Here is an 18227-nt window from a genome sequence, read left to right as displayed (position 1 = left end):
GGCGTGAGCAATTCAGACCAGAAAGAAAGAAACCTTTCATCATGCCCATCAGAGCAGGTGATTCATTTTGGCCGACAGGCCCACAATTTCACCTTTCAGGTCCTTTTGCAACTCCCAGACGAATAGCGCTGTCACCAGGATTCATCAGTGTCTAGATAGGGAAGAATATCCAGTGTGCCCTTCCCCAGGCCTCATTTTTTACTAGTCCCCTCGCTTGATGTTCTTGACACTTTTCAGCTGCTGCTTAGACAGTTTCTCCTGATGGCTAACCTGACCAGGGCAGTGGGGCATGAGGAGGCAGGACTTTCCCTGCTGAAAGCCACCTGCCTCGAAATGTGTTTTCTAGGACATGTAACCCAGCTGAACAGGAAGCATCTCTGGCATGTCTGTTTTGGAGTTGGAATCTCACAGTGTGGAGAGGGAGCCTCCCTGTGTGGAGAGGGAGCAGGATGCATTGGAGGGAAAAGAAAGGAGACCAGTGAGGCTGATTTATCTTGCCAGAGAAGAGCATGGTCTGAGACAGGCTGGGCAGGCCAACGGGGGCCAGATCACACAGGGCCTTCTGGACCATGGCAAGGAGTCTCGCTTGATCCCAAGAGTGGAGTGAAGTCGTTGAATGGTATTAAACTGCCACTGGAGGTGGTAAGTCTGGGTTAAGCATCATCGGAGTTATCTTTCGAATACACCCCTCTGGCTACTGTGTGTAGAATGAGTGAGGAAAGGAGACCACTCCTTAGAACTTACTGGGATCCTGCAAGCAGCAGATGATGGGGCTGGGACTTGTGTAGATAGGGCAGGGCACCTTCTACTCCTGGGCCATTGCATGGTCATGATTCCCTCACAGCTTTTATATTCTTTATGTTATTTAAAATAATGATTTATAGTCTATCTTAGTTAGCTAGGGCCGCCGTAACAGAATACCACACACAGGGTGGCTTAAACAATAAGAATTTATTTTCTCACGGTTCTGGCATCTAGAAGTCCAAGATCAAGGTGTGGGCAAAGTTGGTTTCTTGTGAGGCCTCTCTCCTTGGCTTGTATATGGGCATCTTCCCCCTGTGAGTTCCCGTGGCCTGTGTCCCATCTCCTCTTGTAAGGACATCAGTCATGTTGGATTAGAGCCTGCCCTAATGACCTCAGTTTAACTTGATTTTCTCTTTTAAAACACTATTGCCAAATACAATCATATTCTGAGATACTGGGGGTGAGGACTTCATCATGTGAATTTTGGGGGGTGAGAGAGAGAGGGGCAGGAGGACACAATTCAGCCCATCACAGAGTCCCTCCTTACATTTCCTCTGCCCTAATTTCAAGGCAGTGCTTCGCCGTCACCGTCTGGAGGTGTCTCTGCTTCCTTTGTTGCTGCTTTTAGGGAAGAATGGATGGTCTTTCCCGAGGTGAGCCCTCCTTGTTTGGCCACACAACAAGTCAAAGTTTTGTATTTCCAACATACTTTTTTTCTTGGATTTCCTAAAAAGGGTATTTAGATAGTCTTTAGTATTTCTATTATTTTTTATTGCCCACCCCAGTAATCACAGTAACCACATTGTATGTAGTAAAAGTTGCATAACCATTTGACAGGTTTCATCTGGGTTTCGTTCTTCCACCAGAACGGTGAGCTTGACTGTGTTGTAACTTCCATTACAGCGTGGTTTAGCCACAGAAATTTCCTGTGCTGGTTGTTTCGTGGGACCAAGTCTGTTGCATTTGCCTTCCTTGTGGGTTCAAGAAATACCTGTTGTAGGAAACAGCTGTCAGGTTTATGCTGACCAAAACCTTAACTCTTCAGCACACCCCATGAGTGTGTCCAAATGTTTGTTGAGTACAGAGAATACTCCAGAGTACAGAGACCTGAGTAGCATCCCTCCTCAAGTAATTTGCAGTCTGATAGAGAAATAAAATAAATGCAAAAGTAAGTATCTTATAGGTAAACTGCGCTGTAGGTCACTGGTCGTCAAAATGTAGTCTCCAGACCCACAGGATCAACATCATCTAGGAACTTGATAGAAATGCAGTTTCAGTCCTTACCCTGGACCCCCTGAGTCAAAAATCCTGGGTCATGTGTTTTAATAAGACATCCAAGGATTCTGATGCATACTCACTTGAGAGTGTATCAGAATTGAGAATGCATCAGTCTGAGACCCACTGCTTAGCCATAAGAAGCACATGCCATGAGATTTTAAAAGAAAGCTCATATTTGGAGGGGGAGGAGGGGAGAAGTAGGAAATATCTCTAGAAGTATGTTGCATATGAGATAGGCCTTGAGGAGTGGGTAGGATTTTTATATTTATATGTAGATGATCATATTTACTGTAATTGCCATCTGTATGTTTATGTATTCCTTTTACAAAAGTAATTAACAGCCTGGACTCTAGCTTGAAAGATCTGCTAGCTGTCCCTTCATTGCATTTTAACTGGCTCACTGTGAATCGAGGCTTCCATCAACATATGCTCAGTTGTAGAACTGGTAATTATGGTTGGAGGCTTTTTGTTGGAGGACACATTTCATTCCAAACATAGTTTCTGAACATAGCTTGAATTGAAGATAGAGATTCTATCTCTATATACTTAAGACAAAATCAATTCAAAGCATCCTTAAATCTCACAGGGGAAAGACCTTATAGGTCATCTAGTCTAATAACCCGAGCAGATAACCTCGGAGCAAGCTTTGTGATATAGGCAGCTTCAGGGCACCCCTGCATAGGCACACACTTCCCTAGCCCATTGTATGATTCTGTAGGAAGAGTGGATAAACTATGGCTCCAGGATCAATTCGGACACACTACCTATCTTTGTATATAAAGTTTTACTGGAACACAACCATGGCTATTCATTTATGTATTGTTTATGGTTGTTCTTACACAATCATAGTGCAAACCTTTCATCTCCTCCTTAAGACTTTGTATTAGTAAGAACTCTTAGAGTACAAGTAACCAAAACCCAGTTCAAACTAGCTCAGGTGAAACATGAATCTACTGGCTCCTAAACCTCTGAAGTCAAAAGAAGGTCTTCCTGGGTAGCTGCTCACTTGATATCATGCGTGTGGTTCCAAATGAATTGTCTTCTGTATGTACGCTGCCCTAGTCATGTCTACCACACCTTCTGGAAAGACCTTTCTCCCTGCTCACTCATTCTGATTAATTCTCCTCCCTTCACTGCTCATATTTATTTCATTCCATCCCACCCATTCCTCTAAGTGCAGATCTTTCTTCTGGTGTGGCGGCATCGGCAGCCATCTTGTGAACACTAGGCTTGGAGTCACAAGTCCCGAGTGCTCGTCCTGACTATTGAATAACAAAAATATGAGATACGATGTTAAGATACTTTGAAAATCAAAGACTTCTTTAAGGGTTGCTTTTATTTTCTTAGAATCTAAGCACATTTAAGCTGGCAGTGGCACCAAAGTTTATCTTATCCTCATGGCCTGGGTGAGAAAATGATTCATAAATGTGTTTTAGTTGGCTCACATAGTATTCTTTTTATTTATTTTTTAAACATTTGAGCCAAGATATAAAAACTGGGAGTTTTACTTTAAAATCCATGTTTCTGGTTTCACTGACCCCGTGTCCCCACCTGGCAGGAATCAGTTGGAAGCAAGTAGGGGCTGTGCCTGTTCAGCCACAATCTCCTACTCCCTTTGTCTTACCCCAGCTGATGTCACTCTCTTGCATGACCTACCCTTGAGCACTTTGTCAGTGCTCCCTGACTTAATACAGTTATGCATCTGATTCTCAAAGGTCTGATTCCCATCTGTCTTGGCATAGTGATCATGCAGCCTCTGCCAGCTTCCCACATGCAGGAAGCGCACTATCTAGTGAAGCAGTTATTTCATCCTTGGGCAGCTCTGGCTATTGGGAAACTTTCACCTGTATGTTCCATCCTCTTCAGCATTCCAATATGGGTAAGTGACTTGCCCCAGGTCTCCCAGTACGTTAGAGAATTAGAAGTCTCAGTGTGGCTCACCAAGCTAGTGACCTTTTTACCCCACCTGATGGAATTATGTTCTTTCCCACCTTTCTTCCTCACTCACTAACCCTCGGTCTAATTTAGAGACAAGGAGTAGATTTAAAAAGTCATTTGAGATCATTTAGTTTTTACTGAATTCTTTGCCTTTGCAAACATTCCAAAGAACAAAAGTTGGCAAACTTTCTCTGTAAAGAACCACATGGTGAGTATCTTAGACTTTACAGTCATGTGGTCTCTGTTGCAACTATTCAACTCCACTATTGTAGCATGAAAGCAACCATATATAATATGTAAATATGTAAGCATGACTGTGTTCCAATAAAACTTTATTTACAAAGACAGTTAGTGGGACAGAAATGACCCTGAGCCATAGCTCGCCTACTCTAGCTATGGAACCATTCAGTAGGCCAGCAGACTAGGTGTATATCTATGAGGAGTGTCCTGACACCACCCATATTTCAAGAGCCAGTTAAGATGGAGCATTTCCATGCAGCTTACTCTGATTCCTCTTCAAGATGTTATGTCTATACCATCAGCATTTCTGGAATACAATAGCTTTTGAAGATGTTTCAGTGATCCCTGAAAGTCCCTGAGATACCTTGAGGAGTCCACAAGATAATATTATTTGCATAATAATTCTAAGAAGTTATTTGCCTTTTTCATTCTTATTGTTTTACTACAGCGGAGTTTTTTTAGAGGTGATGTGTGATGAGGTCATCGCTCTGATGGCTATTGGAATCTGTGTTTGTGTATTTTTGTTTTTAAAAAATATCTGATATGATTTCTAATGTGATAAATATTTATAGATGTGACCCATCTAAACAAAACCTCTTTAGACTTTGCAGTAAAACTTAAGAGTACAGAGGAGTGCTGACACCAAAAAGTTTCAGAACTGCTAACATTGCAGTCTCCTGACTCTGCTTTTCTTACACGACAAGACCCTTCTCATCTTGTAATAGGGATTTTTCAGATGGTTCCAACAAGGATGTCATTTTCTTATAGACAAGAGCTATACTAATCATTGTGTTTCTTAATTGCACATGAATTGTACAAAGTAAATTATTTTTAAGATGTTTCTTGTAAACCGCAATGTGCTAGGTATTATGGCTCAGGATTAGGACTGAGAGATAAGCTCAAGAGATACCATCCCTAACCTCATCAATGGAGGAACTCAATGGAGGAAAAAGTTTAGAACTCAATGGAGGAAACAGACATTAAGCAAATAATCACAACTAATTATACAAGTACATGCCTGATGCAATGCAATCAAGAGAGAGTACCCAGGACTATGGGAACCAATGGAAGTAGGGTTTCTATTCCTGAGGGAGGTTAATGAAGGTCCTTTGACCTGAGATCTGTGGGATGGAGGGAATTCATTGAAAGCAGGATTTCTCAACTTAGCACTGTGACTTTTGGACTAGATAATTTTGTGTTGAGGGGAGAAGGAAGAACAGTCTTGTGCATTGTAGAATGTTTAGCAGCATCCCCAGCCTCTACCCACTAGATGCCTATAGCACACACACACAACAGTTGTGACAACCAAAAATGTCCTCAGGCATTGTCAGATGACTACTGGGCAAGAGATAGGGGTCAGGGAGTTGTCCCCAGTTGAGAACTGGTGATCTAGGAAAGAGGTGTGGTAAGAAGGCTACTGTGGTAGTCCAGGTGAAAGATGCCTGTTGCTGGGCTACAGCTGGAAGAGATGAAGAGAGTAGGCTGAATTCAAGACCTCTGTGAGGGATTGGTCTATATGGCTTGGTAATGGGTAGGCCAGGAAGGGGAATATGAGGGGCCAAGGGTGAATTTCAGTTTGTCATGTCGAAGGACTGACTTTGTTTTGCACAAGTGACACCATCACATGCTGGCTCTGAAATCTGAAGGGACAGAGCTCAGAAGACACAACAGAGTGAGGAAAAACACCTTCGCCCATCTGCCCATCTCTCTGCCAGCATAACCACCTGGGTTGTTCATCTCTGCCTGATGGGAGATGGCTTTAATGACAGACCAAAAACAGCTCTTCCTAAAAGGAACAACTTTAGAAAAGACAAACCATCTGCCAGGGCTGAGTGCATTAAGTGTGTGTTTAATCTAGCTGTATTGGGACATTTTTTCAATGCCAGTTGACTTTTTTAAACATTTGTGAAAGTTGGCAAACACATCAGAGAAAATACACTTTGTAATATTCGAAGGATATTGGCACATTATATGGTGACAGCGCTTTTGATACACGTTAGTATCAGATATCAAGATTTCTAAAATTCTCCTCTCAGTGCTGAAGAGTTTATAGATCTTATTTCTAGTCTCTAGCCCAAGGTTTCTCGACCTTTAGTGACAAAAAGAATCTCCAGAAGAGCTTGTTTAAAATGTAAAGCCCAATTCAGTAAGTCTGGTATGGGGACCAGGAATTTGTATTTTAACAGTCCTACTCCCCACCCTGGTGATTCTAAAGCAGGTGATCAGCTGACCACTTTGAGAAACACTCATGTGAAAAGCACGTTGAAGGAATCTGTTCCAGTTCCTTCCCACCACTGACTTTGCGTAGGATCCCTCCACGCCCCCCATCTCACCCTGACTCTGCTTGGCTAATTTGTTCATATCTAGGGCTGCTCCAGCCAGTTTTCCCAACTGCTTAGATGCTAGAATGCTTGCAGCGGCAGGCAACAGCGCCCAGCTAAAACTGGGTTGAACAATCTGGATAACGTTTATTTAGCATAACAGGAAACCCAGAGAGGGCCAATTCCAAGGTAGGTTACTTCAGAGGCTCATCAAGACCGCAGTTCTTTCCATGTTAAGGGGCTCTCCCCTGAGTCCATCATGAATTCCAGGGCTGCAGTTGCAGCGTTACATGTGAATAACAGATTCCTTCAACGTGCTTTTCACATGAGTGTTTCTCAAAGTGGTCAGCTGATCACCTGCTTTAGAATCACCAGGGTGGGGAGTAGGACTGTTAAAATACAACCTCTATCCAAGAAAACCTTCCTAAGACCCTCTCCCACTCCAGAGAACCTGCCTGGTGTCTCATTAGCCAGGAGTATTTCACAAATCAAATCATTGGCAAAGGAACAAGATTACTAAGATTAGTTTTCACCAATCAAGATTCCTTCCCCAAGTCAAGAAAGGTCACAGCCTTTTCCAAAAGACATGGCTGCTCAGGGGAGAGTAAACAAACATTGGTCCTCCAGGAGAGAGTGATTCTGTTCACAGAAAGAGTGGCTGCTTAGAAGCAACTGTGTCTACCACAATCTTCCTCTTCCTCTCTACCATTCCCTGACTGGAGAATGAGCCACATGAGGGAGGGGCGATGTTCACCTGCTTCATCATATCTCCAGCAAGATGCTCTTGCTTATGTTAGATACAGGAGTGTACCAGCATCAAGTGGGCCTGAAATGTTTGTTTAATTTAAATTAATGTAAGATTGTAATTTTGATGGAAAATTATGAGTAATTAGGACATAAATTAGTTCATTCCAAGCGGAAAATCCCAACTCAAACTAGCTCCTATCTCTTTTTTTAACTTTTATTTTAAGTTCAGGGGTACTTGTGTAGGTTTCTTATATAAGTAAACTTGTGTCATCGGGGTTTGTTGTAAAGATTATTTCCTCATCCAGGTACTAAGCCTAATACTCATTAGTTGTCTTTCCTGATCCCTCCTCCCACCCTCCAGAGTACCGTATTGGTGTGTATATTGGGAAGCACAGTGGCTTCAGATCCAAGAGAATCCACAGACTTAAATGATGCATGCATTTAGGGTTCGGTTCTCTCTCTTTCCCCCCACCGCCCCCCCACATCACTAATAGGTTCTCTCAACATGTGGAGCAAGGTGGCAAAGGAGCCCCAGACTACCTCCTCTTGGCTTAGCAACCACATGGCTTTTCTAAGAGTTCTTGCAGAAAAGCCTCATTGAGAATTAGGTCGTATGCCTGCCAATCATATGAAAAGAGGATTGGGCTGTTCTAATTGGCCCAGCCACTACTTGCCCACCTCATGCTGGGCCAGGCCCCACCCAAACTCCATGGAATGTCTTCCCTACAGGAAAGAGTTTCTATTGCCAGATGAAGCAGAGAGCAGATGCTGAGCAGGCAAAACAACAGATGTCCACTACATTTATGGATGAAAAAAACTGTTTGCAGGGCGTTATACATGGGCCAAACCGTAACTGAGAACTCCTTGCTTACACTCACAGAGATTAAATATTTTCCCCAGACTATACAAATCCAGTTTGAAGCTTTGAATGATGCTTTGTTTCCTAAAGATAAAATGGAATCTTTGTCCCTTGATTTGGGGGAAGGATCTTTAAATCCTCTTCTCTCAAAGGATGTCTCAAAATACTCCTTATCCTTCCTCATACTATCTTTTGGTCTTTTTATTCTATATTTTTCTTGGTTACTTATTGTGTCTTGACTTCTTAGTCTTACGTGTCATGTATGAACAACCTAATAAAAAAATTAAAATGCCATTTCTCCATGGTGCTTGCCCCACTTTTTCTTTCTTTCTCCTCCTCTCTCTAATCAGGAATAAGTCATAAAAACCATTTCACTTAACGTATTGTCCTCTCTGGTTCTTTTGCCAAGTTCTACCTTAGATTATAGCTTCTTATGGATATAATTTAGTCAGTCATTTGTTTGAAAAATATAAATTGAATGCCTACTGGTAGTGTGGGCTTAGCATTAGATGCAATAAAAAAAGAACAATTCCCCCTACCCTAGCCCGGAACTTCCTTTGGGGTAGAAAGTGTATTTACTTTATCTTTACATCTCCATAGTGTTTAACTTCATTTTATTAGTAGTATTACTATTATTATTATAGTAAGCTTTTGCTTAACACTTACCATATGCCAAACAATGTGATAAGTGCCTTATGTATATTACATCTTATTCTTTCAAAAATCTTGAAAGGTAAAATACGACTATCCCCACTTTACAGATGGAGAAACTAAGGCTCAGTGACACAAAGCACCTTGCTCATACTTACACAGACTGTGAGAGGCAGAACCTGAACTCGAACCCCGATCTGACAGGTTCCATACCCTATTTGCTCTCCAGCCAACATAAGCTTTCCCATAAATGCCCTGTAGAACATTGAAATTGGCTTCTCCTTTTTGTGAAGGTTAAGGTTAGGATCTGATAGCTTGCGTGTGGAATGCAGAATGTGGACTTGGAGTTGAGATCAATCTTGTAGTGAGGATCAATCTGCAAGGCCCACATCTACATCTTATCCTGACTGCTTTTGTGACCACTGACAGGCATCCTTGAGGCTTCATCAGTTTGGCTCCAGCCCATGCCTCCCCAATCTCAAATATATCTCTTTGAAGGGCCTTGTGCCTCAGTTTCCTCATTAGCAAAATGGTGAAGTTTGACATCGACTAGATGTCCAATAGAATGCTCTGTGAGAAGGAAAACACTATTTCTGCATTGTTCGCTAGAGCGGCCACTCACCACATGTGGCTACTGAATACTTGAAATTGGCTAGTTGGACTGGGGGACTGAACTTTTCATTTTAATTAATTTTAATTTAAGTAATCACAGATGGCTAATGGCTACCACTTTGGATAGGATAAAATTAGAAGAATCTTTATCATTCTTTAACTTGCGATCTTTTACATACCCTAGAGAAGTATATTTTAAATTACATGGTAGAGCCCATTGCCAGATCCTGAAGTTGATGTGTGGGGGTGCAAATAACATTCTTTAATAAAATGGCATAAAATAATGAAACAGAATGGAATAGGAAAAGAAAAGAAGATATCAGTACATGTCACGTGCACTACAAAATTTTGATTATACTAAAGTTTTGACTATGAAACTTTTGTTTTACATATTTGTGTACTGAATCATTATGCTAAATTAATTTCATCCAGTGGGTCATAGAAAAAAAGTTTGAAAACCACTGCCTGCCTTTGAGTAATATCACTGAGACCTTGAGAGTGTCATACTTCTGATGCACCCCCATCCACCCAGGGGCTCTGCAAGACCTCATTTCAGAATATTTTGTTCTTCCAGATCCCACGGGCATGTGGTGAGCATGTGACTTCCCTCAGACGGTGATTGAAAGTGATTTTGTGGTCATCTATCTGTCTGAATGCAGAGACCCCAAATTGGTGGCCCACAGGCAGGATCCAGCCCCCACAGATAGGTCTCCTTGAGACCTTGACCTATTTGTGCATGGCCATAATCCCCTGATGCCCAGTAACTTTTTCCCCGTGAGGTGGCCTAGACTCTCCAGATTGGTCCCTTTGGGTCGATTTTTCCATTTACGTTACCTGCCTGGCCCCTGAAAGTCTGTCACGTCATGAACTGTGTTTAATACGCATAGAATATTACAACTGAAAGGAAGCAGAAATGATAGAATGCAACTCTTGAACTTTGTAAATGGGAAAACAAGAGCCTCGAGATGGGGAGTGTCCTGCCTGAGGCCTCGCGAAAAGTGAATGGCAGGCGAGGAACTGCTTCTCTCTCCCAAGGAAGAACCAGATGTTAGTAAGAATTGCAGCATGACAGAGGAGAAAGAAGATAGGAAGGCAGAAAGAGAACGAAGGGAGGAGAGGGAATGAACAGAGAGAGAGAGAGAGAGAGAGAGAGAGAGGAGCAAGGGGAAGGGAGGGAGTTGGAATGGTGGTTGGGCCATCCTCACAGTCCTGGGGAAGGGAGCACGGACTAGCAGGTCACTTTTCTGTGAGGAGGTTCCTGTCACTTGATGTGATCACTTCCAATGAGCTTCTAGTGAGTGATGACTGCGGAGGCCGTCAGTGGGGAGTCCTGTAGGACTTTGAGCAAGGGAGGAGCACTTTGGACACCGAAAACGGGCCTCCAGTAGACCTCGGCTCTGGAAGAACAGAGGGTGCTTGCCATAGCTTCAGGAATTCCCTGACTCGCGTTGTCCAGCACTCATTTTGGCCTGCCCTCAGGCAAGTGTCCCTGATCGGACACTGGAAGTTCTCCAGTGTGTCCTGCCTATCCTGGTGTGGCTAGCATCAGAGATCCTGAGCCACAGGGCCGCACCTGTCGAGATGGGAAAGTGGATGAGATGGGACAGAAGGGGCCCTGGAAGCTGCCCTGCGGTGAGATGGGGTCACAAGGGGTGGCACTGCAGGCCCTACCCTACTTCAGTCACTGTGTCTCTGCATTCATCTGCCTGGCTTCCAGGTAGGGCTTATAACTCCAAAGCCTTAAGGTGCCTAGCAGTGCAGGAGAGAAGCCGGCCAGGGGTAAGGCAAAAGGAAGTGGTAGGAACCATGGTGATCTGCAAGGATGTAGAAACAAACTCCAGGCCATCCAAATAAAGTTCGTCTGGGAGCCGCATCCAATGCAAGCCACCCCTGGTCTAGGGAATTTCCCAGAATGATGACCAGGGTGTCATAGGTTCGCATTCCATGCATAGTTTGCAACAGAAACAGTATAACCTAGAGGGCATGTCATCATTTTATTTCAAGAAAGCCTTCATAGCTTAAAAAAAATATATTCTGAAACCTCTAGACTAGATATTTTCTATATTCCGTCCACTCTGACAGTTCCCCGCCATGTCAAGGAAAGCCGGGTTCACAGTTAACATTCCTTGGATTTCCCCACATCGGCGCCCGATGGCCCGCCAGCATCTCAGGAAGCAAGTGTTGTGTTCGTATTGAAACCTCTGGCTCAGAGGCCAGGGGACTGAGTCACTCATAGCACAAAGACAATTGCTGGCTTCCTAAAGTTCCTCTATTTCCCACATAGTTTCCAGGGCCCCAGACAAAACCCAAATAGTATTTTTCAGATAAGCTGGAGAGATGCTGGAAAGGGTACTGTAGGCCTCCAGTGCAAGGTAACCCCGTTCTCCCTGCTGGGTCAAGGCAGTCCCTCCTCTTTCCTTCAGCATACACTGGGGAGAAGGAGATGAGAAGAAATTGAGCCCCTTCTAAAACTACTGATGCCTGTCTGAACCCTTCCTCTAAAACTTACATGTGGTGTAACTTCAGGCTAATTAATTGTCCTCTCTGTGCCTCAAATTCACATAATAAAATGGGGAGCATACAGTATCTGTCTCATCAAGTCGTGAGCATTAAATGAGAGGATGCTTAGGAAGCACATAGCACAATGCCTGGCACATAGTAATCGCTCAATTAATGGCAGTTGTTTTAGCTCTTCTTACAGGCTCCTCCTGACTGGGGGCTTTGTAAAGATCTCAAGGAACTGACTCAGCAGTGACAATGGAGTTTGTGGTGATTGGCAGGAGCCCACTCCAAAGTGGAAAAAATGCCCAGACTGGTAGACACCCTAGGGACATTTCCCTTCCTATCAACTCTTCTTTATTCCTCAGCCACTTTTGATACCACTGTGTACATCACGCTCTTAAAACCCATGACCAAGTGTAGCCAGATGGTATTTTTGAAATCTTATCTGCAATGTCCTTTACCCACCACTCTGTGCCTTTCCCTCTATTCATTGAGCAAGGCCTCGGGCTGGGATGGGCAGCAGAAAACAGGGACAAAAGGGTGGCTTCCTAGCTTTTGAACTTTAAAAGCCTGTGCCTTTAGAAGAACGGAAGAATTTACAACAAAGCTAAGTATTCTAGAGAAAGCATAAGTTAAGGAAGGCAGAAAGGCCTCCTTTGCACCCAGCTAATAAGGATGGTTCCCTGGCCCAGGGGTAAGGAGGAGAATCTCAGGGAAAGAAACAAGAACACAGATCATCTACTTGACTACTTAGAAAGAGGCCCTGTGCTGAGCCTGCAGACACAGGCACAGTCAACAGCAGAGGAGGAAAGAGGAGAGGAGGTTGGGCTGGGCAACCTGGCAGCTGAAACTTCACTTTCACTTATCTTGAAATAGGAACCAGTTGAAATATAAGAAATAAGGAACTCTCCGATGTTGTGGGCTGCCACTCAGGCCTCCTTGCTTGTGAAACTCGCTGCAGTGAAGGCCCCTTTAGGTCTATCTAACCCAAACCCTTTCTGCTGTAGCTGCCATGTGGCAGCTGGCTGTCAGACAAGAGCAGTCTGGCTGGCCAAGAGCATGCCGTTCTGACACATGTCCTGACAACGCGTTTCTGAAGAAGGCAGCACGAGTCATGTTGCCAGCAACACACCATGACCACGGAACATGCTGATGAGCCTGGCAGAGAGAAGCTGCGGAGGAGTTTCTGTTGCAGCAAAGGTTTTACAACATCCTTCTGGGAAGACAGGCTGTGTTACTGACCTGCTGACACGGGCAACTGCAGCCAGGCTGGGGCCAATCTGGGAAAGGACCCAGGGGTTCCCAGAGGACGCGTCCTTCCGCGCTGCTGCAGCTGCCCACACCTGCAGCGCCTACATCTCTCTGGGACCCAGCACACACACCTGTCAGGCTTTACCTGCCCGTGCCAGGGGTGTGGCCCAAGGCTCACATCCCTGGCCCTGGAGCCGCAATCCCTGTTTCTTCATCACCTGCCAGGGATGCTGAATTGCCCTTTCTGTTTCCTGGCCTGTACTCTAGTCACCTCCAATCATTATTTTTACATCTTCTTAAACTATTTTTTGAAACAACTGGGTAATGGAGGACTACTATTGGGGAAAAGTTACATGCCCCTAACCCCCACTTCCCACTTCCTCCCCAGAGGTAGCCATTCCACTGGCACTATTGCATTGCAGGCAGTTGAGCTTAGTGGTAAGAGCCCAGGTTTGAAAGTCAGATTGCCTGGGTTCAGATTCTGCCTGTGCCATTTACTAACTGTGTGACCTTGGACAAGGGACCTCAGGTCTCTGAGTTTCATTCTCCTGTAAAATGAGGATAATAGTATCCCCTCTTGAGTTACAAGAGCTTCATGAGATGACATACGTAAGTGGCTGAGGACACTGCCTGACACAGAGGACCCGCCCTCTAAATATTATCTATTATCTTTCAAGACCTTTCCTTGTGCATTAACTGCTCCTATTACTTCATCCATGGCTTCACTTCCAAACCCTCCCCTATGCTTCTGCATCTCAGAGCATGCACCCCCAGCCCACCAACTGTAACCCTAAACTTCAGCATGACCTCTAGACTTAGGATAATTTAGCCTCTTGTGAACCCTCTCCCTAGCTCACCCTGATTGCCCTCTCTCATTCTGTGGTCCAAGAACAGATACTTCCATGCACTGAGGCAAGCATCAGTTGCTGTGTGAGCTTATCTTGTCATCTTCTATCTTGTCCTCTAGGTCTCAGCTTTCTCATCTGTTGAGTGAAATCAGTGGACCAGTTCAGCCATCCTTTTCTTTATTCTGCAAGTACGAATGAAACAATGACACAATGAGATAGGCACTCATTGTGTGCTCGGCGCTTAGGTGTAATGGTGAACCAGAAAAATCTGGTCCCTGCCCTCATGGAGCTCACAGTCTTGTGTATATAAATAGCCTCCCAGGCCCTTTCTGCTTGAAAGTCTAGTTCCAGGTATTTATATAATGAATGCAGATTAATGCCACAATGAGGTGACATGTGCCTGGCCCTTGAAGTTACCAGAAGCAGCTCTTATAATTTCCCCATCAGAGTTTTCAGAAAACAAGTCATTCACTTATTCTAAGTAAGCACGCACAACAAATACACTAGTGCCTCCCCCTGGAAACAGCAGATGTGCCCAAAATCCAACGCCCTAGGATAACATAGATCATAGTCCCTCTTCCTCACAAAGGGGAACACCCAATTCACACGTTTCTCTGCAGGATATATCGAAAGCATGTCAGCCACCTACCTCTGCAGCCCACACAAACCCATAAACAGAGCTCTGGAGAGAGTGGGAGAAAGAAGAGGTTGCTTATAGTGTTGAATGGTCTGCGGCCAAGGATTTTTTTCCTTGGCAGTCAGCAAAAAGGAAAAACCAGCAAATCTTTGCTGGACTTGTCCAAAAATGAATTTGAGAGATATTTGAGCAAAGCTCAGTGGGTAGCTGACAGGGCTGATTTAGAAAAAACCCCTGCACTGGGTTGGAGGTGAGGAGACACGGATTCAAAAATCTTTTAATATTAATTATTGCTTATTGAGGCCAAGCAATGCACTCAGCAGTTTTATATAACTTAAGTAGTTTAATACTCACAAATTACTTCAGTTATTCTTACTCTAGAGATAAGGAAACTGAGGTGAGGGGATATGTAAATTGCTCCAGATCGCACAGCCAGCAAGCGGAAGGGCTGGAATCCTAACCCAGCCCAATGACTCCAGCATCCATTCCTTACCCTCTGTGCTTTGTGCTTCTCACCCCATTCAGTGCAACGATCCCAAGACTCTGTGTCCTCACTGTAGGAAACAGGATCAGTGTCTGGGCCCTGGCTCAACTCTGAAATCAAACCTTAGTTCCCTGCTGTGGAGTACCAGATCCTCTCACATACAGGTCCCACCTTTATGTTTCAGGCAGCTGCTTTCTACCTGCGAAAGGCCTGGACCCACATTTGGATCTTCCTTGGTATTTAGTGGATACCTGTGAACACACTCCGATTTGGGGGCTCTAATCGAGAAGCCAAGGTGTGAAAGCAGCTGCATCCTGCATGCTTGTGTGTGGCATCCCCGGGCCCTGGGCTGCTGTGCACGCATTGCTGAGCCAGGGGATTCTCTGCTTGATGTTTCACCTTTCAACCAGAAGTTCTACTGTTTATATTACACTTCCAGCCAATTATTCACAGTTGTTATGCCAGCTTCAAGTCAGTATTGTCACTCTTTTAATTATACTCCAGCACAGCGTAGGTGCTCCTACCTTTTAAAGACTACTTTAAAGACACTATTAAAATGTGGGAACATTTTTATCTACAAGGTCAAACGACTCTCAGGAGAGTAAAAAAAAAAAAAATGTGCAGGCAGCACATCAGTGAAAAGAGTATAACTCAGGTCATATTGCTTATAGGAGAGGAATCATGCCATTATCTGTTTTCAAAAGATACTCATAAATCTGATAACTTAAAATCAGTCTAGCTTAAAAGTGAGACCAGTTAATGGAGAGGAGAGAGTGTGGAGGGAGAGGAGGAATCGCAGAAGAGGACACAAGGCAAAATCATGTTGTAATTGGAGGAACATGTATGGATGATTTTGTTCAATCTCTTCTAAAGAGGGAATTGGGGCCAAAGAAGTTAGGTGATTTGCCCAAAATTGGAACACCAGGTAACAGCAGAGAGGAAATTGGAACCCAGGTAACCCCAGCCACACAGAGACAAAGAACCACAGGCGAGAGAGGGAGGAGAAGTTCAGGTGGAGAAACTGGATGCTGGATTTGTTTACCATTGCAGTCAACTCACAGGCTCCTTTTCATTTTCAGTTTGGAATTCAAAAGACATTTACCCATAAGAAAAATGAGGAAGTCAGTCACACCTCCCCTTCCAATATGCTGGTTTGCTCCAACAATGTGAAATTACCTCTAAAATTTGGGAAGAGCTTTACTTACAAATTTAGCTGTGGGATTAAGATGTATTTTTTCATAGAAGTCTGAAGATTTGATAGGCATATAAAAGTGGGCTTCATGTTTCAGATCCTTAATTTTTAATCTCAGAGGCATTGACAAACTGGGTTTGCTTTTTTGTTTTTTGGGTTTTTTGTTTTTTGTTTTTTGTTGTTTTTTTTTTTTGTCTTAAAAAATTATACCAGCAGCCATTGCCAACTGATTTACTTGCTTTCGTTCTTGAAAAGATTAGGATTGTTCAGTCTTTCCCTGCCTGAAAATATGTGATTTCCTTAAAAATCAGCATTTATTTCACTGCTTATGATCTTTGTTTCCAGATCAAATTCAGGATGGGTGAATGTGCATCATTGGTTCCAATTGCAAATTGTTTAAGAACAACTTTAAAACTCTTTAGGGATAAAAATGAATCATTTTAGTCTGAGCTGGTATTTCTAAATTAATTTTTACATGTTATTTTTATATTTCTAGGATTCAACCAAGTTTCATTTCTTTTCCCTCTGCCTAGTGTTTTGTTGTTTTTATTGTTATTGTTGTATTTTAACTATCGGGCTGCACTGTCATTATGGTAACCAGTAGCCAGATATGACTATTTAAATGTAGGTTTATATAAATTAAAATTAAATTTAATTTGAAACTAGTTCCTCAGTCACACTAGCTACATTTCAAGTGGCCAGTGGTCACCTGTGACTATTGTGTTGGACAGCATAGATCTCTAGACCATGCCTATCATCTCAGAATGTTCCAGTGAATGGCACTAAGGATTAGTAATTGGGAATGTCTGTCTTGGGCACCCTTTATTGGTCAGTAATGATAAAAGAAGCCAGAGGTTCCTGCATAGGTTTCAGAAATTGATCATATAATCCATAAGGTCTAAACATTGCAGTTTCATGGATTATCTCACAAATGAGCAGAGCTAATGTCCTTTGAGGCTTGTGTCTCAAATATTGCTCTCAAGGGTAGGTAGTTTATAACATAAGAAGTTGTTCAAATATTCAAGCGTAAGTCAATTTGGAATTCAAAAGACATTCACCCATAAGAAATGTTATATAAATCATGTGATTGAAACTGCATTTTCTGAAATAAAAATCAGTGGAAATAAAAACCAGCAGAAAATCAACAAATTTTAATGTTTCAGGGCAGTTATAGATTAGTAGGAAGAAGTGACACACACACCCAGTACACAGGCCCACACACACAGAACAATGTTAGATTGAGTTTCTGACTTGATTAGCCAAGAATATAAAATCTTACTGGAAATGAGTCGGCTTCCAGGGCAGGAGGAGAGATGTGACATATCCCTTGACACCCAGAGTTCCTACTGCCAGTCTTCATGAGGAAAGGTCTTGCCACACCTGTGAGCTCAAATCTTGCTACACCACTGTTCTTTTGTAATCACAGCTTACATCAGCAATCTGGAAGAACTCACACCAACAATGCATGAATTTTTGCTTATGGGACTACTTACACACATCGGATATTTCTAGAGCTCTGGCCACACGCAGCATTACCAAAGCAGCATCCTTCTCTTGAGGAGATGCAGCAGGGTTAGGGCTGGGGTCCCGTCACTACTTCAGCCCCAGGAAAATTTATTCTCCAAATCCATTCCCCTCATACTGATTTTGTGCTTTCTTATCCAAGTGATTCAAAGACTGAGTTGTGATGGAGGACCATGCGCACAAATCGATTTTCCCAGAAAATCAAATCCAATTAGGGAAAATCAAATTGATCTTAGAAATTGGCTCTTGAACAATAAGACAGGTTGAATTAGAAGAGGTAGATGAAAGTTTGTGCAGTGATCCTGGAGGGGACTGTTGGAGACCTCCAAGAGCGCTCATCATTAATGGTGATGATTGTACTATCCGTTCTTATTTTATTTTCAGACTCACAGCTTTGTA

General features: G+C 43.3%; 1 protein-coding gene and 1 long non-coding RNA gene across 7 annotated transcripts in view; one reads left to right on the top strand and one right to left on the bottom strand.

Annotated features, from left to right (window-relative positions):
- Positions 1-18227, top strand: part of ABLIM3 (actin binding LIM protein family member 3) — a 115537-nt gene that overhangs the window by 20820 nt on the left and 76490 nt on the right. The window lies entirely within an intron of this gene.
- LOC141580105 (uncharacterized) lies at positions 965-17654 on the bottom strand. The gene is made up of 4 exons (XR_012512153.1): positions 17584-17654; positions 14001-14173; positions 1572-1735; positions 965-1470 (listed from the first exon to the last, which is right to left on the bottom strand). It is a non-coding gene; the product is annotated as an uncharacterized LOC141580105 (long non-coding RNA).

Source organism: Saimiri boliviensis, chromosome 1 (assembly GCF_048565385.1).
Source record: "Saimiri boliviensis isolate mSaiBol1 chromosome 1, mSaiBol1.pri, whole genome shotgun sequence".
NCBI lineage: Eukaryota > Metazoa > Chordata > Mammalia > Primates > Cebidae > Saimiri > Saimiri boliviensis.
Note: the sequence above shows the minus strand (reverse complement) of the source record. Positions and strands in the feature narration are given on the sequence as shown.